This window comes from Fukomys damarensis, unplaced genomic scaffold (assembly GCF_012274545.1).
Source record: "Fukomys damarensis isolate Sample0158 unplaced genomic scaffold, DMR_v1.0_HiC HiC_scaffold_36, whole genome shotgun sequence".
NCBI lineage: Eukaryota > Metazoa > Chordata > Mammalia > Rodentia > Bathyergidae > Fukomys > Fukomys damarensis.
In genome coordinates, this window is record NW_022900948.1 from 19,624,988 (window position 1) to 19,636,240 (window position 11,253).

The following is an 11,253-nucleotide window of genomic DNA, read 5'->3' on the forward strand; positions in this document are numbered from 1 at the left end:
ATATAACTTCTTAAGAAACTGTCCATTGTCTTTCAAAGTAGTATATCATTTTATATTTAATCAGTACTGTATGATAGTTCTGGTTGCTCTGTGTCTTCATCAACATTCTATATTGTCAGGTATTTGAAACATTAGCCACTCTAGTAAGTGTGAAATTGTGTTTCATTGTGGTTTTAATTTGCATTTTCCTAATGACTAATGCTATTGAACATCTTTTTGTGTACTTTCTTGACATCTTTTGTGGTGACATATCTGTAGCTACAAGTTATGGGTTTTTTGTAGTTTTTTATCATAAAGATTCTATAGTGATGAGAATGTTGATGTACTATATACAATGTCTGTGTACCTCAAAATTTTGTTGGCAGAGATACTAGAGGAGACAGCACTAGTAGTTGGAAACAAATATCTATGTTAAGCTATCGGGTGGCAACATAAGTAAGATTTTTAGCATATTGAGACTATTAACATACATTCAAGTTGGCAGAAATGATGGTGAATGAGGGAAATAATCAGTGCATAACTAGGGGACAATGGGGAGGATTGAAAGAGCACAGGAAGGAGAATATTAATTATGCCACATGCAAAATCTCTCTTCCCATACTATCCATATCATGGCCAACCCTTTACAAAGAATCTCCATACCCTAAGTATTTTTTCTATTATTGTAAGCTTTTTTTTTTTTAGTAAATATGTAAATGAGATGGGTACCTTAGCTCAGCAGGAGAATCTAGCTATTGACTATGCTTCATGGTAAGCTTCCGAAGAACTTTCAGTAATGGGCCACATGATCAGAATCCCATTTGTTAAAAGAATAAAATTTATACGGTTGTAGTGTTAACATATAGCAAATTTTGTATTAAAAGAACAAAAACTTCCAGGAAGATGGCAGAGTGGTAAACAACAACAAGTCAGCCTGCAAGATGTGGACTGCCCTGGAAAATAACAGCTTGGGGAAGACAAAAATGAATGAGGTGACTCGCTGGGATCTACAAAGGTTCCTGAAGGGAAATTGAAGAGATAGACCACAATACAGAAAAAGGGTGACTTGTCACTATTGGGTTCCATCTTGCTTCTGTGTTCTCTCATTTTCCATTTCTGTTGTTGTTTATTTGTTTTCTGCATTGAAGCTTTGCTCTTGGCTCATGGTTTCTGAGAAAGGAAAATTGTATCTACAAAGGCACAGTGAAAGCAGGTGACTACAGAAGCCTTTAGGAGGAAATGCACCAGTGGAATGGAGCAGTGGATGCTGTGTGCTACAACAGCTGGTGAGTAATTCCACTCCAAGCATCTGCCATATCCTCTGGCTAGAGTGTTTGGTTGGATACCATTACAGGGAGAGACCCACTGAACCTGGGACTCAGAGCAGCAGTGGCTTGGTTTCATCTCAGAGTTTCTAGTGTTAAACTCCTAAGTGACTGGGGGTGGGGTGGGGTGGGGTAACCATGGGAGATGTTTATGATCAGGGAGCTGTGGTCAGGCCATCAAGAGATGCTCAGAGTGTTATAGGTTAAATGACCCCCAACCCCATGACTAGAGGCTCAGTGCAGCCTGAATTTCTGTGAATTTAAAGTCCCAGAACTGGCACCTTACCCTAATCCTACCACCGGTTTACTGGTGATTACGCAGCATGGGTCTGGGCTCTACCTGCCTTCCATGTTTACCAGCAAGAGTAGAGTCACACCTTGAATTGGACACTACCACGAAACAGACCTGAGAAGATAACCACAGGCTTGAAATCACAGAAAAGTGTATTTATTTATTTATTTTGCTTCTGTGTTGTTTTTTTTTTTATCTTCTGTGTTTTTAAAAATAATTTTTGTTTGTTTTTGTCTTATTGTTGATGTGAACATTGTTTTTAGGTTTTTTGTTTTATTTTTTCCTTCTTTCCTTTCCCCCATCACAGCTCCCTGATCATAAACATCTCCCATGGTTACCCCACCCCACCCCCAGTCACTTAGGAGTTTAACACTAGAAACTCTGAGATGAAACCAAGCCACTGCTGCTCTGAGTCCCAGGTTCAGTGGGCCTCTCCCTGTAATGGTATCCAACCAAACACTCTAGTCAGAGGATATGGCAGATGCTTGGAGTGGAATTACTCATCAGTTTCTTCAGGCTTGGGTAATCTTTCTTTGTCCTTCAGCCTTGCTTCTAATCTCCTTTCCTTCTTTCATTTCTTTATTTTTTCCTCTTCTCCCTTTCAAATTTTCTCTCTTTAGGGTAAAATTGCTCTGTTGAGTGGATATTTACTGTATATAATTTTCTGATTTGTCTTAGAATTTGTTATATTACTATAAATCTTGTACATATGGTTAAAGGTGGCAAATTATTATCAGAGTTTGACATTTTACAGTTTGTTTTTTATGCTATTGTTATTACTGGTTGTAACGCTTTAGCCAAAGTGAAATAGTTGTTGTGATCATTTGATCTTCCTTGTCTGCTAATGCCTAGATTATCTGGAGGTCATAAACAGCTCTGCAGTCCAGTACCAAAGAACTGGGTGCTAGGCCAAACAGGCCACAACCTTTCATCACTAATAAACAGAAGAGGCAAGATCCTAGTACAGATTCAAGAGCTGAAAGCCAGCTATGTCTAGAAGATATCCCTGAAAAGTAGCCATTTTCTTTTCTTCCTTTTTTTTTTTTTCCTTTTTTGGTGCTGGGGATTGAACTAGGGTCCTTGTGCTTGCGAGGCAGGTGGTGGAATCACTGAACTAAATCTCTAAATGGCCCAAGTAGCCATTTTCTAAGCAGGTCTCGATACTAGTAATAACTCTACCTACCTTGAGACATTTGCAAATCTCAATGCAGAAAACCACCATTCAACCCCCAAAAAAGAAACTAAAAAAACACAGAAGTGAGATGCAACCCAACACCCTCTACTCACCCAAGACAAAGCTGGGGGTTATTAAGGTTGAAAAAATCAAAAGCCACCCAGCTGAATTTTCTGTAATGGTAGCAGCAAACGTAACAAAGCAGATGCATAAGTCTCTTGACAAAGCCAAAATAGAAATAATTACACGGATAAAATGATGGTGACCATGATGAAGGAAATGGTTGGTGAATCTAGAGTAGATACAGATAAAATAATAGGAAAGACATGGAAACCATGAATGCTCAACATGGAAAAGGACTAGCTTCAATGAAACAAACAAACTCAAATAGAAATCCAGGAATAGGAACATATAGAAAATAACAATAGGAACATAAGAAACAATAGGGAAAATAATACAATGAAAAGGATAAGTCAATACCTCTGAGTTACAACCACCAGTTCACCAATCAAAAGAAACAGATTCAGATTGGATCTAGAAACAAGGTCCAACAATATGCAGCATACAAGAAACACATTTAACTCAAGAAGAAATTCATAGACTGAAAGACGAAGGATAGAAAAAAATACTCCATGCAACAGAAACCTGGAAAAAAACTGGGATAGTTATTCTATTTGCAGATAAAGTGGATTTTGACCCACGAGTGATCAGAAGAGACAAAGAAAGTCACCATATACTCATTAAGGGAACAATCCAAGAGGAAGTGATAACAATCATAAATATAAATACACCAAACATTGGCACACCCAGTGTGCTGGTCCAGCCGTCACAACACTAACATGCCTGAGTTGGGGAGTGAGGATTGAGAAAGGAAAGAACACTCAAGCCTGAATGGAGACCAAGAGAAGTCTGATTTATTTCACAGAAACAGCTCCTTTTATAGGTTCACATCAACAGGAAGCACCAAGTAACTATTTGTATCTTTTACGCAAAGACCGGATTTTCTGACTCTTTACAAAGAACATCAGATCTGTGGCTGTCTCTTTGAGTTTCTCCCATTGCAGCAACAAGTTTAACAAGCAGAGTCCTAGAATGTTACACAGATTGTATCAATGCCTTGAGTGTAGAGGTGAAGAAGTTTCCTTTTAAATGTCAAACTCCTAGAGGGCCATGGCCGGGCTCCCACAACCCAGCTCTATGAAGCAAATACTAATGGATATGAAAAATCAGATGAGCACTAATACAATTGTAATGGAGGATCTCAATACCCCATGTAACAAATAGATCAAATTACACACACACACACACACAAAAGAAGAAAGAAATATCAGATCTGAACCAAACCTTTGAACAAATGGACTTAGTAGATATCTATAGAGTGTTCCACCCAGCAAAAACAGAATACACATTCTTCTCAGCAGCATACAGGACTTTCTCAAGAATAGATCACTTACTACCTCATAGAATATGCATAAGTATATGCAAAGAAATTAAAAATTATCCTATGCATACAGATTACAGTGCAATGAAATTAGAAATAAATGGCAAAAGAAACCCCAAAAACTACATAAACACATGGAAATTAAATAATACCCCCTTGAACAACAAATGGGTCACAGATAAAATTTAAAAATAAATTAGGCAGTTTCTGCAATTAAACAATAATGCTACTACAACATTCCAGAACTCACATGATGCAATGCAAGCAGTCCTAAGATGGAAAGTTATAGCAGTGAATTCCCAAATCAGAAAAACATCAGGTTCAAATAAATAATCTAATGTTGAATGTCAGGCCTGTAGAAAAAGAAGGACAAGTTAAACCCAAGGATTGTATGAAGAAGTAAATTATAAAAATCAGAGTCAAAATTAATGCAATTGAGACTAAAAAACGAATACAAAGAATCAATGAATCAAAGAGTTCAGTCTTAAATGGAATACTACTCAGCCATGAAGAATGAGAAATTAGAGTCATTCATAGGAAAATGGATACATATTGAGGATATACTCTTAAATGAAATAAATAAGTCACACGTGTATAAATACCAAATAGTCTCTCTGGTGTGAAAAACTATAATAGCACACAAGATCCTAATGGGATAATTAATAGTGTGAAATAGGAAGAAAAGGGCTAAAGGTGTAGGGAATGTAGGAAGGGTAAGGTAAAGGGAATAAGGGAAAAGACAAAAATATGAGAAAATTAAAAAATGGAAATAAAGTGTTTGTAAATGGGGAGGGGAGGAGGGGGTGAAGGGACGGCAGAGACAAGGGGAAAAAATAAGAACCAAGACCTGTCATGTGAAGATACAGGATCCCAGGAATGAATGTAATTGTATTGTATACCTAGATTGTACCAATAAAAAAAAAAAGAGTTGAGTCTTTGAAAGGCTAAATAAAAGACAAATCCTTAGCCAACCTTATCAAAGAAAGAAAGAAAAGACTCAAATCCATGTAATTAGTAATGAAAAGGGAAAAATCACAATGGATCCTTCAGGAATCCAGAAGATCATCAATATCTAATTTGAGAATCTGTACTCTAATAATATGGAAAATTCAGATGAAATGGACAGAGTCCTAAGTACATATGAATTACCACAGCTGAAACAATAAGATAAAAATTCTTAACAAGTCAATATCAAACAATCAAATTGAAGTATTTAAGAAACAAACTACCAACAAAGAAAAGCCCAGGTCTGTTGCATTCACTGCTGAATTCCAAAAGAACTTTAGAGAAGATCTAATGCCAGTACTCCTCAAACTTTTTTTTTTGTTGTTTTTTTTTTTGTACCAGGGATCGAACTTGGGCCCTTGCACTTGAGAGGCAGGCTGCAGAACCACTGAGCCAAATCCAAATCCCTGGCTCTCCTCAGACTCTTTAATGAAATTGAAAAGGAAGCAATATTTCTAAAGTCATTCCTGGAAGCAAGCATTACTCTGATATCAAAACCAGAGAAGGAACCAAAAAGAGAAGTAGAGGCCAATCTCCTTAATGAACATGCAAATATCCTCAATAAAATACTAGTAAAGAGACCAGAGCAAATCATCAAAATATTACACAGCATGACCAAGTAGGATTCATCTCAGGGATGCAGAGATGGTTGCAAATCAATAAACTTAATATACAACATTAACAGAACCAAGGATAAAACCACATGATCATTGCAATATATGCAGAAAATGCCTTTGACAAAGTCTAACACACACTCACGATAAAAACCACAATAAAAATTGAAATAGATGGTCTTTATCTCAATCTGAAAAAAAAAATCTATGACAAAACAACAGCCAACATCATACTAAATGGTCAAAAACTAAAATCTTTCACTCTAAAATCAGGAACTAGACAAGGATGCCTACTATCACTGCTACTGCTCAATATAGTTCTGGACACATTAACCAGAACAGTTAGACAGGAGAAAAAAATAAAAGGAATATAGATAGGAAAAGAAGAAGATAAATTATCATTATTTGCTAATGCCATGCTACTCTACATAGAAGACCCCAGAAATTCCACCAAAAGACTCTTAGAATTAATAACCAAATTCAGAAACACAGGATACAAAGTCAATATTCAAAAATCAATAGTGCTCCTGTACATGAGTAGCAAACTCACTGCTAGAAAAATCAGAGAAACAACACCTTTCACAACAATATTAAGAAAAATGAAATAGGGCTGGGGGGTATGATAAAATAAAATAAAATTTATTAAAAGTTTAGAAAAAGAAAAATAAAATATTTATAAATGAATCTAACAAAGGAAGTGAAAGACCTTTACATTGAAAGCTACAACACTCTGATAATGGAGATGGAAGAGTGTATAAAGTAAATGGAAAGATATTCTCTGTTCTTGGATAGGCAGGACCAATATAGTGAAAATGGCCATACTTCCAAAACTGGTTACAGATTTAATGCAATCCCAATCAAAATATCAATAGCATACCTCACAGAACTAGAGAAAATAATCTAAAAATAAGGAACCAGAAAATATCTAGAATAGCAAGAGTAATTCTGAGTAACAAGGGCATCCCAATCCCTGATTTGAAGTTATGCTGTACCTCAAAGCTACTGTGATAAAAACAGCTTGGTATTAGAAAAAAAAACCCACAAACAGACTCGAAGATCAATGGAACAGAAACAACCTCAAGCATACCCTGTCTTTGACAGAGGGGCCCTTCACTGAAAGCAAGATGGCTTCTTTATGCCATCTACATGGTCCTGGGGAAACTGGCTTTCCACATGCCATAGATTGAATCTAGACCCATGTCTCTCACCATACACTAAACTAAAATCAAAATGGATCAAATATCTAAATATTAAAACAGAAACAATCTGCAGGAAGACAGAATAGGTAGAATTCTTGAAGACATGGGTATATGTAAAGACTTTATGAACAAAATCTAACTACACAGGAAATACTATAAAGAATCACCATATGGGATCACATTAAATTAAAAAGTTGTTGCACAGCAAAAGAAATCGCCAAGAGTGAAGAGACAAAATGGGAAAAGGCTTTTACTAGCCACTCCTCAGGCAAAGGACTAATATCTAGAATATATAAATAACTTAAAAAATCAGACTCCCCAAATTTAAAGACTCAATCAAAAAATTGGCATCAGAAATGAATAGGCATTTCCCAGATGAAGAAGCACAAACAGCAAAGAAATATATGACAAAAATGTTCAACATCACCGGTCATTTGAGAGATGCAAATTAAAACAACACTGAGATTTCATCTCACTCAAGAAAGAATGGCTATAATCAAGAAATTCACCAATGACAAATGCTGGAGAGGCTGTGGGGAAAAGGAACCCTTCTCTGTTGCTGGTGGGAGTATAAATTGTTACATCAGTATGGAAATCAGTATGAAGATTCCTCAAAAAACTAAAACTAAAAAGTGAAAGTGTAAATAAGAGTTAAAGTGTATAATTGATACTGTGTAATAGGAAGAAAAGTCTAAAAAAAGTAGAGGAAGTGGGACGGGTAGGGGAAAGGTAAAAAGGGAAAAGAAAAATATTGTGAAAAGGAAGAACATAGAAATAATGTCTTTGTAAACAGGGAAGGGTGGAGGAGCTAAGGGGATGGCTGGGAATGGGAAAAAATAAGAACCTGACAAGTCACGTTTAGGTACAAGATCCCAATGATGAATGCAACTGTTGTATACCTAATATGTACCAATAAATTTAATAAAAATTAGCTGGGCATGGTGGTGCATGCCTGTAATCCCAGCATTCAGGAGGCTGAGGCAAGAGGATCCCTGTGAGTTTGAACCAGCCTGGGCTACATAGTGAGTTCCAGGTCAGTCTCAACTAGTGTCTCAAAAAAAAAAAAAAAAGATAAAAAAACCCCTAAAACTAGAGGTTCTGTTTGATCCAACTATTCCACTCCTAGGACTTCTAGGTATCTTCCCAGAAGAGTTAAAAGCTTCATACCGCAGTAATATATGCATACCTATGCTTATAGCAGCACAAGCTATAATAGATATATCTTGGAAAAAGCCTACATGCTCATCAACAGATGAATAAGGAAAATGTGGTATTTACATACAATGGAGTACTACTCTGCCATAAAAGAAGAGATGAGTCATTTTTAAATAACTGAATCTAGCTCAAGACCATAATTTTTTCAATGCTGTCTTTATAATGATCAGTAATATATCATCCTATTCCCCTTTTACAGGCAACCGAAAAATGATAGGCTAGGGACAGAACACTGCGAACTCTCTCTACTGTTAGAATCATCATCCATTAAAAGACCATTAGCTAATGGTCACTAAATTTACATATTGAGGATATAGAATACTGCAAAGATACAGTAAAAAGTCTGAAGTTTGCCCACTTCTGCTCAGGTAGTCCCTCTACTTCCAGGCTACATAGTAAGTTGTCCTTTCCACTTCAAAATGTACTGCTACTATTACTTTCTCCTCCTTTTCTTTGGTTCTCCACTGCCAGAACTTCCAGAGTCTTCTCTTTTAGATGCCATCGTTTGGATGCCATTTCGAAGAGCTTCAGTGATGCCTGCTGGAGGCTGAAGATGCCACCTGCCCGATGTTTTCTCCTGTTTCACCGTCTTTTCGAGCCAAGAGCGCCCTCATTTTGGGACTCTCTTCCTTTAGCTTGCTGCAGTCATCAGCAGGCAGTTGGTCCTCGAACTCTTCCTTCTTTGTTTCTGCACCATGAATTATTCCTTCAGCCGCATTAAAGGCTTTAACTCATTCCTTCTTTCGCCGGTCTTCCTCAGCTTACTTCTCTGGACTTTTTACCATATTTTCAATATCAATTCTGCTTAAACCAGCAGAGGATTCGGTTAAATCTGGTGCTCATGCCCTGTACCCTTATCTTTGGCAGAAACATGTACAATCCCATTGGCATCCATGTCAAGTGTAACTTCAATCTGAGGGACTCCATGAGGGGCTGGGGGAATGCCAACCAAAGTAAACTGCCCTAGAAGCTTTTTGTCTCCAGCCACTTCTCTTTCACTCTTGACGTGCTTCAATCTCCACTTGAGTCTGTCCATAAGCAGCAGTAGAAAACACCTGGCTCTTCCTGGTTGGAATCGTGGTACTGCTGTTAATAAGTCTGGCAGAGACACCTCCCACTGTCTCAGTATCCAGAGACAGAGGAGTGACATGCAGGAGCAGCGCATCTGTGACATCACCAGCCAACACACCTCCTTGAATTGCTGCTCCACAGGCCACATCCTCATCAGGATTGACAGCTTTACTTGGAGCTCGACCAAAAAGATTCTGCACAGTCTGCTGAACCTTGGGCATCCTAGTCATGTCACCAACAAGAATCACTTTTCCCATGCCACTAAAAATATGGAATACATCATGAATTTGCATGGCATTCTTGAGCAGGAACCATGCTAATCTTCTCTGTATCGCTCCAGTTTTAGTATAGGCACTGCCGAAGTGAGCACTTGAGACCATAATTTTAAGAGAAATAAATCAGACATACAAGTTTAAATGTCACACCATTTCTCTTGTGTGAGAAATGCAAAGGGTAAAAAAGGAACAAAATGGAGGACAGTCATTGGGAAGTAGGAAGAACATATTCAACTGGGAAGGGAAATAAAGGAAGGGGAAAGTAAAGAAAAGGAAGGGAAATGGATTAAAAAGAAAAGAGAATGGAAGGAAAAATAGAAACAAAGCATTTATAAATGGGGAGGGGAAGAAGGTTTGAAGGGAGGGGAGGAAAACGGGCAAAAATAAGAATTAAGATATATTATGTACATGCACAAATTCCCTATGGTGAATGTGATCATTATGCATGGCAAATATGTACCCAATAAAAAAATAAAAAGAACAAGCACCTCATGCATGCAGAAATGTATTTAAAAGCCTGGAGTTTAAAATTGTCTCTCTAGCAATCAGCTGTAGTAGGTGAGGACACCAGTTTAGACCTGGATATTGGAAAGCAGTTTTGTCATGGAGTGGAATGGCACAATGAGAGCAAAGAATTAAAGGGCTTGGGCAAAGAGGAGATAAACAGAGCATTCAAAGTTAAGACAAAGATCAGCAAAGCACTAGTCACGTAACCAGTAAGGAGGAAATAAGAAACGTTGATAGAGTTTTCTTGCCTTTTTTTCTGCCTTGGTGTCTACCCTCTTTATGAGCTTTTTCTAGAGGGAGGAGGAGTTATTCAAGTGCTCAAAGCTCAGGGTGATTACCAAACCACATTTTTCCAGATATAGTTTCTAAGCTGATGTTCTCTTGTTGCAGCACACTGGGGCAGGGTGTGTCCACTCTCTGCGGGCGTTCTGTGTGCTACGCAGTATCCAGGCTATTCCAGAATTTTTCATCTCTCAGAAATGAGAATAGCTTTCTGTAGGTTTGCAGGCCCACACTCTATCCTGTGATTTAGCTTAACTAGATCTCTCTTTCTGTTTAGTTATCATTCGCCTATGCATATTCCTCCATTAGGAATCCTTGAAAGATATCTGAGAGGTGGGATTTCAGCTCTTCAGCCCAAACCCTGGCATTCATTAATAATCAATTAATATGTAATCAATAATTAATCCTGAATAATATATTTTTAATTGAAAAAAATCACTCTCCCAAGAAAGAGGCAACTAGAACTGTAACTACAGTAGAGACAAGTCACGAAGTTAAGAGAAAAATGGAGACAGGCTCTATTTGCTGCATCATCTACAGAGGATGGAGAGGGAACCATCGTTCATCCACTCATCTGCTCACCTATGCACCCTTCTCTCTCTTTCCCGCACCTCCATCCCACCCCACCTTCTCTGTTTCCCACTAAGAAAGGGAATGTACCTTTTTACAGATTCCCAGGTATATTTCAATGAGACTTTGGGATTGCGAGCTGCCAAGTCTCCTTTGAGCAAATGAAGTTCTTTGGGTATCAACTCTTTCTGAAAGTAAATGGTTGTGTCAAACCTTTCCATTGTTAGTAGGAGATGTTTTTTGGTGAGCTATGTTGTCCTCAGCAAAAAAAAAAAAAAAAAAGTTTTAAAGGAATGAAGACGTC

General features: G+C 37.7%; 1 non-coding gene and 1 pseudogene across 1 annotated transcript; both read right to left on the reverse strand.

Annotated features, from left to right (window-relative positions):
• Nucleotides 1-8,471: 8,471 nt before the first annotated feature.
• On the reverse strand, nt 8,472-9,591 carry LOC104855549 (annotated as a pseudogene).
• Nucleotides 9,579-9,683, reverse strand: LOC117284397. The gene has a single exon (XR_004515470.1). It is a non-coding gene; the product is annotated as a U6 spliceosomal RNA (small nuclear RNA).
• Between the last annotated feature and the right edge of the window lie 1,570 nt (nt 9,684-11,253).